This window comes from Lutjanus erythropterus, chromosome 11 (assembly GCF_056507025.1).
Source record: "Lutjanus erythropterus isolate fLutEry1 chromosome 11, fLutEry1.hap2, whole genome shotgun sequence".
Taxonomy (NCBI): domain Eukaryota; kingdom Metazoa; phylum Chordata; class Actinopteri; order Lutjaniformes; family Lutjanidae; genus Lutjanus; species Lutjanus erythropterus.
The window spans coordinates 23,394,700-23,408,764 of record NC_139327.1 but is presented as its reverse complement, the minus strand read 5'-3'; the positions used below and the strand labels follow the sequence as shown (position 1 = coordinate 23,408,764).

Here is a 14,065-nt window from a genome sequence, read left to right as displayed (position 1 = left end):
TTTGTTAGCTAGTTGGTTAGCATTTTGTGAACATTAGCTAACTTAAAATGTGACTATATATGTCACTTTCACAGGTCCTCGACCAACGGTACAGGAAACAGGAAGGGAGAATGTTGACCAAGGTTCTGCCAGGCACCAAGCTTGCTCCACTGTTACTGGAGAACAGGGTGACGGGTGGGACAGGATGGGTCAATTCAAGGTCCACTCACAAGCTGACTAACTTCCAGCTGCATCCCACCGTCTTCATCATTAGAGTTTTCTCAGTTTACGTTGGAGACGGATCTGTTGACAGATTAAATGCTAAATGTTGAACAAAAGCGAGTAGGTGGACCTTGATTTAAAAATTATTTTGCCGAACAACTGATTCCACGTGACTGTTCAAATCTAACAGCTGTCTCTCACTCTACAAATGTAATGTAGCATGAATCAACATATTTCATCTGCCTGATCAACAAAGTAATGCTGTTGTTTATAATGCATGATACGCATTATTCTGACTGTTGATAGAATAAAAGGATTGGATGGTTCGCCATGACATTTTGTTTTGAAAAGTTTTCTGTAAGTCCACCTGTCAGCGTCTGAATCTCCACAGGCATTCAGGCTTTATTTCCTGTCTATAAATAATTTCACAGAAGAAAATGTGCTTGTTGAAAAACTACCTCTGAACACAGAACAGAGCTCTGTTTTCTTGCTTGATTTCATTCTGCTGGGGTTCAGTCATTGAAGTTTAATTTACTTTTACTGGGGTGGGAAGAAAAAGGAAAGTAATGAAGCAATTTGTCACAAACAGGACGTTGAGCGTTGGTGGTTGACTGGCCATAAAATCCTGCCACAATTGTACCAATGGATAATTTAAAAATCTTGGTTTACAGATTTATAAATCAATTTAAAATAGTTAAACTGGCAACATGCAGTAGCTTTGTCATTATGATGCATGTTTTCATTTGTCTACAATTATGAGATCCTAAATCTGCCTGGCAGACAAATTTACCATTGACATAATGACATTTGCACACAGAATTATTTAATTTTTAATGTTTATGCCCTGAAACTGAAGAAATGGCTATCTCAAGAAAATTGTCAAAAATCCTCTAGAGCACAAACTCAGAATAAAGTTAAACAAACCACGGACCCACATTTGCTGAGATTCGAGACAATTTTCTGCTTTTACCGCAGAGAGATTGTCTTGTTTTCGTTTCATTTTCAGGGGGCTTCTCCTGTAATGCGTTTGAAAAGGAGCAGAATTGTTTTCATAATCAGGAATGTAAAACCTTCAAGGAAAGGACGGCCATCAAGAGGCCTGCAACAAAGCATATCCTCTTCAGTCTGTTTACTATAATGAATAATGGGACCTGTGTTTCGTCCTTCTCAGCTTCCGTGCAGCAGGAACACAGTCACAATGCTGAAAAGAGAAACAGAAGGGAAAGAAGTGTAAAGAGTCCCGAGACTCAAACATATGACTCAATTTGGTGCAACATGAGTCACCTACGCTGCTTTTGCCTCAACCCCTCTATATGTATGATGTTGACAGTTTATTTTACGTTACACAAATAAGACATCGCAAGCCTTACTTTGTATCAAATTAGACAAAAACTAGAAATAACATGTTCTTTATTAGGCAGTAAACAAACGCAACTATTCATAGGTGATATTGAAATAACTCAGGTTGCTCACATGAGATTCCCGGAATCATAGTAGATGAAAAATTAACATGTAAATACCATATTGAATTTGTCTGTAAGAAGCCTATAAAGTCAATTGAAAATTTATTGTAATACTCTGTGGGCTGCCACGGAGTATTGATAATGCAAAAGAAGTTTGAGAATGATTAACTCTGTTGAAAGATGCAATTCATCTGCTCCTTTTCACAAAATACAAACTGCTACCATTTTTACAGTGAACATATACCAGACTTGTGTGACATTCACTCATATTATACAAGACACTCAAAGGATTTTCATCTTTTCCCCTAATCAATACACAGAAATATAGAGCACCATCTTTTAGGAACAATCTACCTGCATCACTACAATCAACATCTGCATTATCTTTGTTCAAAAAACATCTGGAAAGGTCAATAATTGGCAAATAAACTAAACTGAACTATACCCTAATTAGACACCATAACAGTACACTGTTATTTTTACATGTTCTTTATTAGACACTTGTTAGAGGGTAATTAGGGACACACTAGAACAAAGACTGCAAACTAAAGTGTATTATTTTCCACTGCGAGCCCTGCATTAGACTCAATTAGAAGGTAATCAATGGCACATTTCAACAGTACTGCACTGTAAAATAAAGTTAAATAACATTTCTGGTTTTTGTGACACACATTCTTTGGCTGGTTCCACACGACTGTCAGAGTAGCCAAGACTGATGTTTACTTCTTAGATCAAATCACTTTATCTACTTATAGTATCAGAATGAGTCTGTGCAGTCACACACAAACAATATATCCTTCTTCCTTTCCATCCTTTATTGTTTTCTAAATGGGGGTATAACAGGTCTGTGATTTCAGTTTAGTTTACAGTACAGTTCTGTTGTTATGTCCCCAAATTACCCTATAAAGTTGATTCATCTGTGAGCATGTTAAATTTAGTTTTGTTTTTTTGTTTTTGTTTGTTTGTTTCTTTTATCATAAATAACAAATGTTCATTATGTGAACTGAACAAAAGAGATGATCACCATGCACATAGCAGCAGCAGAGATGCAAATATTGCAGCACTGAGAAAAGTGTTTATGTGCACAGGATGTGATCTAACATGTGACAGATCTTTTTTTTTTTCTATCAATCCCACTGATGCTACTCAAAACATTTTTTGCATACTGTTAGCCCAGAATTTGTTTCTATTTAAACAGTTCAGTAAACACGAAGGCAACTTAACTTAAATATTTGACTGAAGTTAACAGTAAAGAATACTAAATTGAATTGAATAGTCAGGAAAGAGTTTTAATACTTTTGATCATTTCTCTTTGAGTGTATTGAGCTGAATTTGTTATTTCCAGTTGATTTCCGTTCTTTTCTTTTTTTTTTTTTTTAACAATCAATTGCCTTATTATTTTTTTTTTAAAGTATACTTTGGGGATTGATCCACCAATCCCTAATGTGTGGCCTAAGTAGTATGCCATTTATGTATAAAACTTTTTTTTAATATTTTCAGGTTTTCAATGAAAAAAGCACAAAAGCAAATTGGGATGAAATCATTTTAAATGTAAATAGACTGTATTATAGATTTATTTTCTGCTCTATTCAGCTATATTTATGTGTATAAAAAGCAAAACAATATTTTTTTAACCTCAAACTGTTCATTAGTAATATAGTGAGTGATTATCATGTGACAAACATGGGCGAATTTGTTGCTTGTGATTTTCGATGCTTGTGTAATTTTTCTTGTATTTGGGGTTCCTGCCAACTTCATGCTTTGTTAAAAGAAAAAGGATAACGTGGATGATACAGGATGAGCAAAGTTTAAAAGGTTGCTAAACAAAGACAAAAGTGAAGGCTCTGAAAGTCAGCAAAAAGACTCCAGATGGTTGAACACATAACACAACATCTTGTGCAACCTGCATGAAAGTCACCAAAAAAACAAAGAGTTTTGATAATAATATAACTGTTGAATGTCAAAACCACGAGATGCTTTGGGCATGCAGTGAATTCACAAGAAGTCTCATTTCACTCATTTCACTAGAAACTCACAGTTTCCCCACAGCGCGCGCGCACACACACACACACACACACACACACACACACACACACACACACACACACACACACACACACACACACACACACACTCCATATTTCATCCTGTTCTCCTCATTCTAATCCTCACCCATCCTTTCCAGCCTGACAGAGCTCGCTGCAGGCCGTTTGATGTGTGTGTGTGATCTGTGTACTCAAACACTGTCAGATCAACACAGCAGAAAACTATAAGCCTGCAGACAGACAGACAGATAGACAGACAGACAGACAGACAGACAGACAGACAGACAGACAGACAGACAGGGATCCAGCCAGCTGTAAGATGGAAGTTGTAGTTTACTCGGAAACTTCACTTGTATCTTGTGATGTTATTTTGTTCTCTGCTGAGACACTTTGGCCCAAAACAAGGCAGCATTCAGACACATTACTACACTGTAAAAAATATATCTGTATATATAGCATATTGACTATTTGTTTTAACTTAAAATAGTTAGTACTGAAGATTTTAAGTTGACTGAGTTTGAAAAGAGAAGTTGTTTTAATGTTGTAATGATTTCAAACAAACAAACCTTTCTATCTAATAAATATTTATATTAATTTGGTTTTATTTGAGAAAGCGCGCAAACTTGAACCAACAACTGTTCAGTCACACTGACAATCACTACAAAAAAAGATTTCTTTTTACATTTTCTCACAAGTCAGTTCTTTATCTCATAAAAAGAACTCAGAGTTACTAAATTTTAAGTGTACAGTGTATTAATACAACTCATTATTCTATGTCTACACTGTAAAAAAAATGGGGGAAAAAATCATAATTTCAGAGCAACTATCTTCACTTTTTTTTTTTTTTTAATTTTGAATCAAATTCAAATTCTTAAGTTTTGAAATAATTTTTAATTTAAAAATGTATTTAAATGTTTCCCAACCAATAATCTTTTGATGAGATGAAACTTTTTTCAAAAATCATTGAGTAAATTCATTAAAGTGAAACTCAATAATGATTATTAATTCAATATTTTCAGTCTTTATTATAACAATTAAATCAATTTTAATTATATTAAAGAGGACAAGTGAATTATCTCAACAAAAGATTATAGCTTGGCAAAACTTGCTTAGTTCATTTCAAAAGTTCAGTGCTTCAAAACAAGAGTTTGAGCAACGCCAGATGTCTTGATTTTATGAGTTTCTCACTTTTTTTTAACAGTGAAAATACTTCAAATTAGAAAAACTCATGGTTACAAGTTAGGATTTTTTCTGAAAATCAATTCTAGAACAAATAAATTAAGTTAATAAGAAAAGATTAGTTTAGTGATTCCCAAACTTTTTATTACATGCCCCCATACAGAAGTCAGGAAAAAGACCATCACACACACACACACACACACACACACACACACACACACACACACACACACACACACAATTATTATCAATAATTGACAATGATTGGGGAAGCAACTGATAAAAAAGGATTTAAGCTGAATTTGGTGAAATGGAGGTTCAGCATGACGGTATCAGCAAACTTAACTTCTGTTTATTAATCCTGATTCTCTTCATTCAGTTTTGTTTTGCTCTGTGTTTCTCCCCTGTGATCCACACTCCCCCTGCAATGGCTCCTTGTCCTCCCCAGGGTGGCCCGCCCCCGCAGTTTGGGAACCTTTGGATTACTTGATTCCCCTAAATTCCTTCTATTTTTTTTTTTTTTTTTTTTTTTTTTTACAATACAAGTTTTTCTCCTGAGCAATAATGAAACAGAAAGTGTAATGATGTCCCTTCTTGTCTCTGTGACCATTCTTTCTTTAAAGCTTAAACTCAGGCCACGACTTTTTTTTTTCAGATAATTAATGTATTCATTAATCAATCAATTAATTAATTAGTTTTAGTTTCCCTTTTCCTCTGTAATCACACTTCATAATAATCATGAAGGATCATGAAGTCATGGTTTCTCTTTCCAGTGAAAGGGGGTGGATGCTGCCTGGAACAGCTGCTCATACCCCCCCACCCCCCAGAGAATCTGGACTGAGCTCAATGGAGACTTTTACTGTGTGAGTCAATTTGTGTGAATCTGACAATGGAGTGCTGTTCACTTATCTTTTCACAGTTAGCCCTGCTGGAGCTGAATGTTTCATGTTATGGAGAAACGTGACCGACGAATGCAGCCCTTGATGTTGTTGTATGTTTGCTGTTTTTTTGTGAAGTTTGAATGTTCTCACAAAAGTGTTACAGTGAGGACACTTCTCCCACATGAAGGTATGTTCCTGGTCATCTATGTCACTAAATTAATTCTGAGTTACTGGTTAGTTTAAGATTAAGTTTTAATTGTGTTTTTTTTGGGGGGGGATTTATATATTTAGGGAAACAACTTTGGAGTTACAGATCGGAGATGGATTAATATGATTTTCTGTCTCAAAAAACAGAAAAACTAAGTGTGTGAATTTGATAACAGCTTCACAATCAGAGTGAACATGAAATTGACACCTGTCATTGAATGAGTACTGTGGTACTATACCCTATACAAGTTTTTTGAGACAAAGGCAGTAGCTGGAGAACATGTGTGACAGGCACGGCGTGCACAGATTGTGCCGTGCACTTAATTTAAAAAAAATATATCACATATATTAGGGATGCAGGACTACATATATATATATATATATATATATATCCGTGCATTCTTCTTCCTGGTCAATATCTGAAGCATTTGTTACCACAATGCAACTTGGCCAACTGCCAATTGAATAAGAGATTAATGTGTTTGTTTAAGTTCACATCTGCAGACTTTCTTCAGACTTGTAATTTTTGTCAGTCTTCAGCCTCAACTTAAGTGTCATCACTTGAGTCAAATATACCGTATAAGACCTGACATAGCTCCCTCTGGAGCGACAATAGGCTTCGTATGATTAATTTTTTACATACGCCTGTGTAGTACTGGCCTACTCTTCCACACTTCCTGATATGGTTTGTAGTGATATAGATAAACATACAATTTTATGATATAACTGCTTAGCACTGTACATGATCTGCAGAGGAGTATTTTATTCGACATAGATGTGAAGAGTGGCACAGGAAGGGTTAATTGCAACCTGCATGAGAATGACAGAGGAGGACAGTGATTTGATGGATACTTGATAAAAGGAAGTGAAGATCAGACGTGCATCTATTTCCTGAAAGGCAGCAGTGCACACGGCTCCACTGTGGGTGAAATATGTTTATTCCGGTTTGATTTTTTTTTCTTTTCTTTTCTTTTTCTTTTCTTTTTTTTTGGGTTAGTTAACCACAGCTCTGCCTGTTGATCTGATCTTGTTAACAGCTCAAGGGGCATGTGTATTATCTGTTTATTTAGATACAAGTCATCCTACATCATGTTATCATCATCACTGACCTGAGAATGCTGTAATTGACCAATCAGAATTTTTTTTTTTTAAAACAAATCTGTGTAATAAACTTGTATAATTACAGTTACACAATATTTTACACCAATATAAAGAGAAATGTTGAGTAGTGTAATGTTATAACTAAAGTTACTGTAAAGTCAAGGTCAAAATGTATTAACAAATATACGATTTGAGTATTGCTCACCAAACTCATTTTGTGCATAAACAGATGTGTTGAATACATTTCCCTGCTTGTAAAACATTTGCAATGCTTTTTTTAATGCTGAACCCTGCTCTACCTTGCAGTGTTCTTCTTCCTTCCTTTGCTGGTGTCAAATATCAAGCTGTCATTACTCTGGGGTTAAAAAAAGTCACAGGATACCTTTAAACGCAATAAAATGAAAGTAACAAATGATGTGTTTCCCAAAACACATTAAAATAATAATCAAAATATAAATATAGATATAGAATCTCAAAATAATAACTTAGCATCAAAATAAAAAGTCTGTATCTCAAAATAACGAGACACTTTCTAAATATACTTACTTATCTAAAAATAATGAGTATCTCAAAATAATGAAAACTGTTCTCAAAATAATGAGTTAGTGTCTCAAAATAATGACATAGTACCTCAAAAATATGAGAAACCTTCTCAAAATAATTACATAGTATTTCAAAATAATGAGAAACTTTCTCAAAATAATGAGAAAGCCTCCCATAAGAATTATCTTTTTCATCACAGGCTGAAGATGGGCTCCCATATGTGAGGCTATAGTGTCTGTATTGCAATATATTACAGTATTTGAGAATGGTGAAATATTACAGAAATGTTTTCAGCCAGTCTCGGGCTCCGCTCCTATTGGCCCAGCGGCGCACCACGTGGTCGGGCAGTCACGCGCTTTCCAGGAACCCGTCAGGAAGAAGAAAAACAAAACAAACCCGAGAGAGAGAGAGCTGTAACAGCGTGTGGACTCCATTGAAAAGCGGGCCTTATTATCTCCACCAGGAGAACTACACGAGGTCCGACACCAAGCAAGACGTATGCATGGGCTTCCTAAAAGTGAGTAGCAGCGTTATTGATGGGTTTTGGGGGAACTTTGACGGAGAGCGGAGCGGTGTTTGGCCGCGGTGGAGGATTAGCTTTGAAGCTAACGGTCGGTTGTTGTTGTGTTACGGAGCTTCAGCTGGGATGAGGAAGGGGGCGGACGGACGGAGGCCATACTGACTGTGTGAGCTGCGGGTGAAAGGGAAGCAGGACTCGTTAGTTCCGCATTAAAAAGCACAGTTTGGGGCAAGTAACGCGTTTAACGTGTCGCCCAGTGTGCAGAGCAGTTTGTCGAGCTCTTGCAGGACGTGTTTAGGTACAGAAATGTGGCTAGCTAACGCTCCATGGTGAGCTGAGATGGATTTCGGTCACTGTCAAATGTCAATCAGCGGCTACACCTGTCCAAAAATAACGTCCTGCTGATTTTAATGACTGTGTCCTCATACAGTTAATTAGTCAGGCTCTTTTTAAGTGCCTTACTTGGGTCAGGGTTTTAAAAACTGCACTTATGTAAGAAGATTGGCGTGCTGTCTACTTTTAAACTGCCCAAATCATGCTGCACCTCCCATGAATGTGCTTACAACTATCTAACTTGCCATTTCTGTGTCTTGTTGAACGTGATTAAATTGTGTTGGGCTGTGTTTTGTGGTGAGAAAAGCCTTAAGTGTGCCAGTGGAAATGCCCAGCAGTGACTTTTTTGCAGGCAGCCTGAGTGAGCTCTCAGTAGGTACACGCCCCCCAACACAAAACACATCCACTGCTGCTGGAAAAAGCTCGACACAGCCAGAAATTTCTGTGTGTTGTAAGCTAAATAATACACCCGAATCAGACTTATGTTTTCACCGAGGAGATATCTTAACTAACGATTTATTTTGGATGATAGATTAGTTTGGATTTTTAACCTTAACAACCGACTTGGGGAGATAAGCGCTTGATTTGGTGTCTCTTCTTGCCTATAAATGCTGTAAATGTCACAGATTGACGTATAATAATGTGTTGTATTCAGATTTTGTGGAAGCTGGTAGATTTCACTTTAAATGTCTTTTAAATATAGCTATCTAGGCCACGGGCATGTAGGCCTCCAACTTGTTTATCTTATGCCTCAACCTAGATTGAAACGGGCTGTTTATTATGAAGCAGCTCGTGGGATTGGCAGTCGTAGCGGCCAATCAGGGACGCGAGGAGGCGGGACGTTAGCTCAGTTTGACCAATGAGAAAGAGGGATTACGTGGGTGTTGGCACAGAGTGTTAGATTGAGGTTGTGTTTTGCTTTGCTGAGGATCTGTGATGAGTGCAGAGGGACTGTGGAGATACTGGTGACATTTATGGCTTTATTGGTGTTTATAATATGTTATTTGTAATCTATACCTGCATGACAGATGATGAGGACGATGATGTTGAGATGTAGATGTGTGTGTTCTCAGACTGTGCCTCTGTAAAACAAGTGAATCCATCACAAAGAGATGCTGAGATGTAACAGATGTGGTGTTTTTTCAGATCATTGAGTTGTAATGCTCGTATATTTTCAGTTTCTGCTGCCACTGGTCCATACCTTTCTGTAGTGTTTGTGCTTTTCTACAGGCATTGTGGTTGTTTGTATAGGTTTTCCTTTTATAAAAGGGATACTGCAAAGCTCATTGTGCTTTCATCAGCAGTTGCAGTGTCTCTACTAGAGCTGATCATCCATTACTATCACTTTGTAACAGTGAGGGATAAAGAAAACATTCATGTACCATAAACACATATGTCAAGTCATCACATGCATTGAATTCAATATTTTTTTAAATCATTTTTTCCAAACATTTCAATACTATTATGTATTTGTTATGTACATGTACTTGTGTTTCTACAGCAGAGAATCCCAAATGTCAAGTGTCGTGGAAATGAAAAAAGTATACTGGTAACATCGACCGATATGGCTTATTAATAATATCTGTATTTGTAGGCTGTTCCGCGATATACATTATATACCTTGATGTACGCATCTTCTCCAAAATAATATACCATAAATTCTCGAATAGGAGTTTTACGTCCAGATGACATTTCGGCTAACATTATAAACAGATATATAAAAGAAGTAAAAAGCTAATAAAAAGCTAAATCATTGTTAGACGATAGATGATGGGTTCCCAGGTTGCATTTCCCTAACGCATGCCATCTCCTCTGCTCTCCGCACGGGCTATAGCATGCAACCAGCTCAAACGTGATTGGTCACTACTACTTCTACAACGGAAACGCCTCCAATACCGAAATCTTTTCTCTTGCCTCCAGATTATGCATTCACGTGCAGATATCTTTCTATAGTGATCACAGCACTGAAGGATACCAAAAGCCATGATGAAATATAAGAACATGAAATGCAAATGTTTTTCATTCACATGACAAATGTAATTTAAACGTCTCAAATGGTTTTACACACAAGGCTCGAGATAAACTTCTTCAAATTTTAGATTTGTTGTTGTTTTGAAAATATTGATAGCATTTTTATCATTAAAGCATTCTTGTTTTCAGTATATTTCCCAGATTAAACCAATTAACTGACCCTGTTCTCATAGGACATTTTGACTTGTCATTGCGGGAAAAGCACAGGTGGTGTTAATAACATTAACGATGGCTCAACTCCAGAAATTATTGCGCTGCACCGCAGCAATTATCACTGGTATTAGTTTCACCTGTTATTGACAAGTCAAAACATCTGCTGTGAACAACAAGGCCTATTTAGCATTAGTTTCATGTTTGTTCCTCTGGGTATTTTCGCACCCACTGCAAATTTAGCTCCCCCCATTTTGGGGCCTATTGGCTGACAGTAATTGTCCTGTAGGTGTGTAGTTGTGTTACAGAGCTGCTGCTGTGGTCAAGAGCTAGACATATAAAGTGAAGAATATACCCTTCCTTTGTGACATATGCTTGATGGTTGATTCTCAAATGCCAGACACAGGGATAGATAATCAAGGGCTGTAGAATATAGTAAAATTTTGGTAATTATCAAGCCAGAATACTTGCAAGTAAGACAACATACTATTAAACCCATCAAACTTTATTTAGCGACTATTTTTTAAATGTATAGCCTATTGTAACCCAAATGGTCACATGGCAGCAATGAATTTGCTGTCTTAACAACTGTTTATAGAGCAGTACTCTGACACAAAAGCAGCTCAGTGAACTGAAGAAAGAATTTGCACTTGTAGGGCAAATGGTGACTAAGTGGGTTGATCTCTCCAACCATGACCTCTAACCATACTGCCATTCTGTGATATCTGTCGACGTCTTTTTTTTTTATTAATCTTATCTGACAGGTACAGCTGTGTGATATGACTGAAATCAGATTCATGGTATAAATACAAATATTTTTCCGATATTGGTATATATTGCATTGGTATATATTGGTATGAGTAGGCCGGCATGATAGGAGTAAACTAAATGTGCCATGATGATATGACTTGACATAAATAAATATTGAAGACTGCATGTTAGCTATACAGTTCTTATGACTTCCTAATGTTTCAACATTTGTGGTTTGACTATTTTGAATCGTTTGTGTAGTTCTTTATGGTCGTATTGCAGGTGGTGATGAAGGCTGTTTTGTTGTTTTTCTTCTGAAAGCCACAACTGTTCCGCATTTTTTACACAGTACCCGTGTTTGTGACATGCCGTCTCTCTTGAATTCAGAATCATTCCAGTAGTGAAAGAGCTTTTCTTTTTCACCGCAAGATCTTGGTCGACCACATTTTTTCTCTTTCCTCAACCATCATGCTAACTAAGTTTGCAGTCTCCACCAGATTGACACCGGTTAATCTAAGGGTAGCTGATGGCTGGCTGGGTCAAATGGTGTGAATGCATGGTGTGAACTGGTCAAATGTTGGCATGCTGAGTGTGAATGTATGTCAAGCGTAAATAAAATGATTTTTCTTACTTATTGTAATTCAAGCAGTCTTTTGCAATGTGTTTATCGTGATGAAAATGATCTATCAGTCAGGACTAAGGTAGGGCCGGGCAATATAGCAATGCTTTATTGATATTGTGATATCAGACTAGCTATTGTCTTACTGTAGATTTCTGGATATTGTTATGTCTCAGTGTTGTCTTTTCCTGGTTTTAAAGGCTGCATTACAGTTAAGTGATATAATTTTTTATTCTAGCTGTTCTTTTATTTGCCTTTACCCACTTAGTCATTAGTGATGATTAGACCATTTATTAAAAATCACATTATGATAATAATGAGTGAAAACACCAAGCCATCCCTACACCGGGTTTCAGGAGGTCCTTTAAAAAGTCTAAAATCCAAATCCAAATTTTAGGCCTGACAATGTTTTTATTCAGTTTTGACAGGTCATAAAAATGAAACGATGAAGTTAATGTTACTATTATAAAGCTGGATTTAACTTCACTCTTGCTTTTAAATGTGTTTCTGGGGAAAAACTGTAGTTATTACACTGTAACAGCTGCAAAATGAAACCATCACTGAACCTATAAACTCTAATGCATACTGTGCATGTACTTTTTTGCCATTATGGACGTCTTCACAGTGGTCTTAAAAAGGTCTTAAATTTAACTTGAAACCTGCAGAAACCCAGCTACAATATTGTTGCAATATGAACATGGAGGTATTTGAGCAAAAATTTCATGACATAAGATTTTGTCCACCGCCCAGTCCTAATCCCTCACCCTAAGATCATCGCATTATTTGACTATGTACAAATTTATATTATGTTATTTTAGAAAACATTTCTATATTAGGATATGTATTGTATATCACAGCATAGCCTAAAAATATTGCGTTATTATTTCTAAGCTATATTGCCCAGCCCTACATTAAATCAAAGGAACATATCAAATGATCAAGTTGATGTTCAATCCAATGAGGCGTTTTTTGCTGCTCTGATTAACAGAAGCCAAAGCTCAACAAACACGAGTAACACATTTTGTAATTGCAAACGTTAAAGCATTTTTTTTTCTTAAAATGATGAAATATAATGATGATGTGCTGATCATATAGCGCAATATGATTCCATTGACAGTTGACACACAACCAATAGATAGTCAGTAATATTGAATCACCAGCTCTACTGTCACCTACCTGCTTAGATCACCTAATCAAAAATAGCCATATAAATGAATCAAGTCTTAACCTTTACATACAACTGGCTGCTAGTGAGCATCCATACTCTGTTGCCGCACTGTACACACAAATGGCTGGTGGATTTATGACCTTTAATATTGTTTACAGAGATTCTCTCTCATGTCCTTTTTAATAAACAGGCTGGCATCTCCTGCATGTTATCTCTGTAGGAATCAGGGACTCGCTGGTTTCAGTAGGTAACTGATTCCAGATAAGACTCTGCTGATTGGCCTACTTGGATCACTTCCAATGTTGTGAGGCGGTGAGTGTGAGCTGTTTGCATGATAGTGGGGCTGTGTGTTAAGCGCAGCAGAGTCACAACTAAACTCTGCAGAGCTCACAGATCTGACTGTGCTTGAAGATTTAGCAGTAGGGATGACTGAATGAGGTTTACAGGCATGTGTCTTCATTAAGGTTTGCATTTTTATTGATTTTTTCTGTGTGTGTGTGTGTGTGTGTGTGTTTGTAAATGACAGTGTGGTAAAGCCCAAAGTAATTTCCTAAAATGCTTACTGGCAAGCTACCAAAAAACTCAAATTTAGGCTTATGAAACTTCACATTTCACACCGTGCTGGACAGTATGTAAGCTAGATACTTTATCAGTATCATTGTATGTATAATTTATTATGATCATATTGCGATATATGTCATAAGTGTTGTCTTTTTCTGGTTTTATAGGCTGCGTTACAGTTAAGTGATGTACTTTTCTGAACTTTCCAGACTGTTCTAGCTCTTCTATAATTTCCCTGTACCCACATATTCATTATATCCACTAGGGAAGCAACAATATATCAAATATTGCAGTGAAAAGGTCTCAATACCGT

At 36.6% G+C, this 14,065-nt stretch overlaps 1 protein-coding gene across 1 annotated transcript in view; it reads left to right on the top strand.

Annotated features, from left to right (window-relative positions):
- Positions 1–7,980: 7,980 nt before the first annotated feature.
- crebrf (creb3 regulatory factor) overlaps positions 7,981–14,065 on the top strand; it is a 31,907-nt gene continuing 25,822 nt past the window's right edge. Inside the window, exon 1 of the mRNA XM_084729717.1 lies at positions 7,981–8,137. The gene's annotated coding sequence lies outside the window, so the exon portion shown is untranslated. The remainder of the gene's footprint in view (positions 8,138–14,065) is intronic.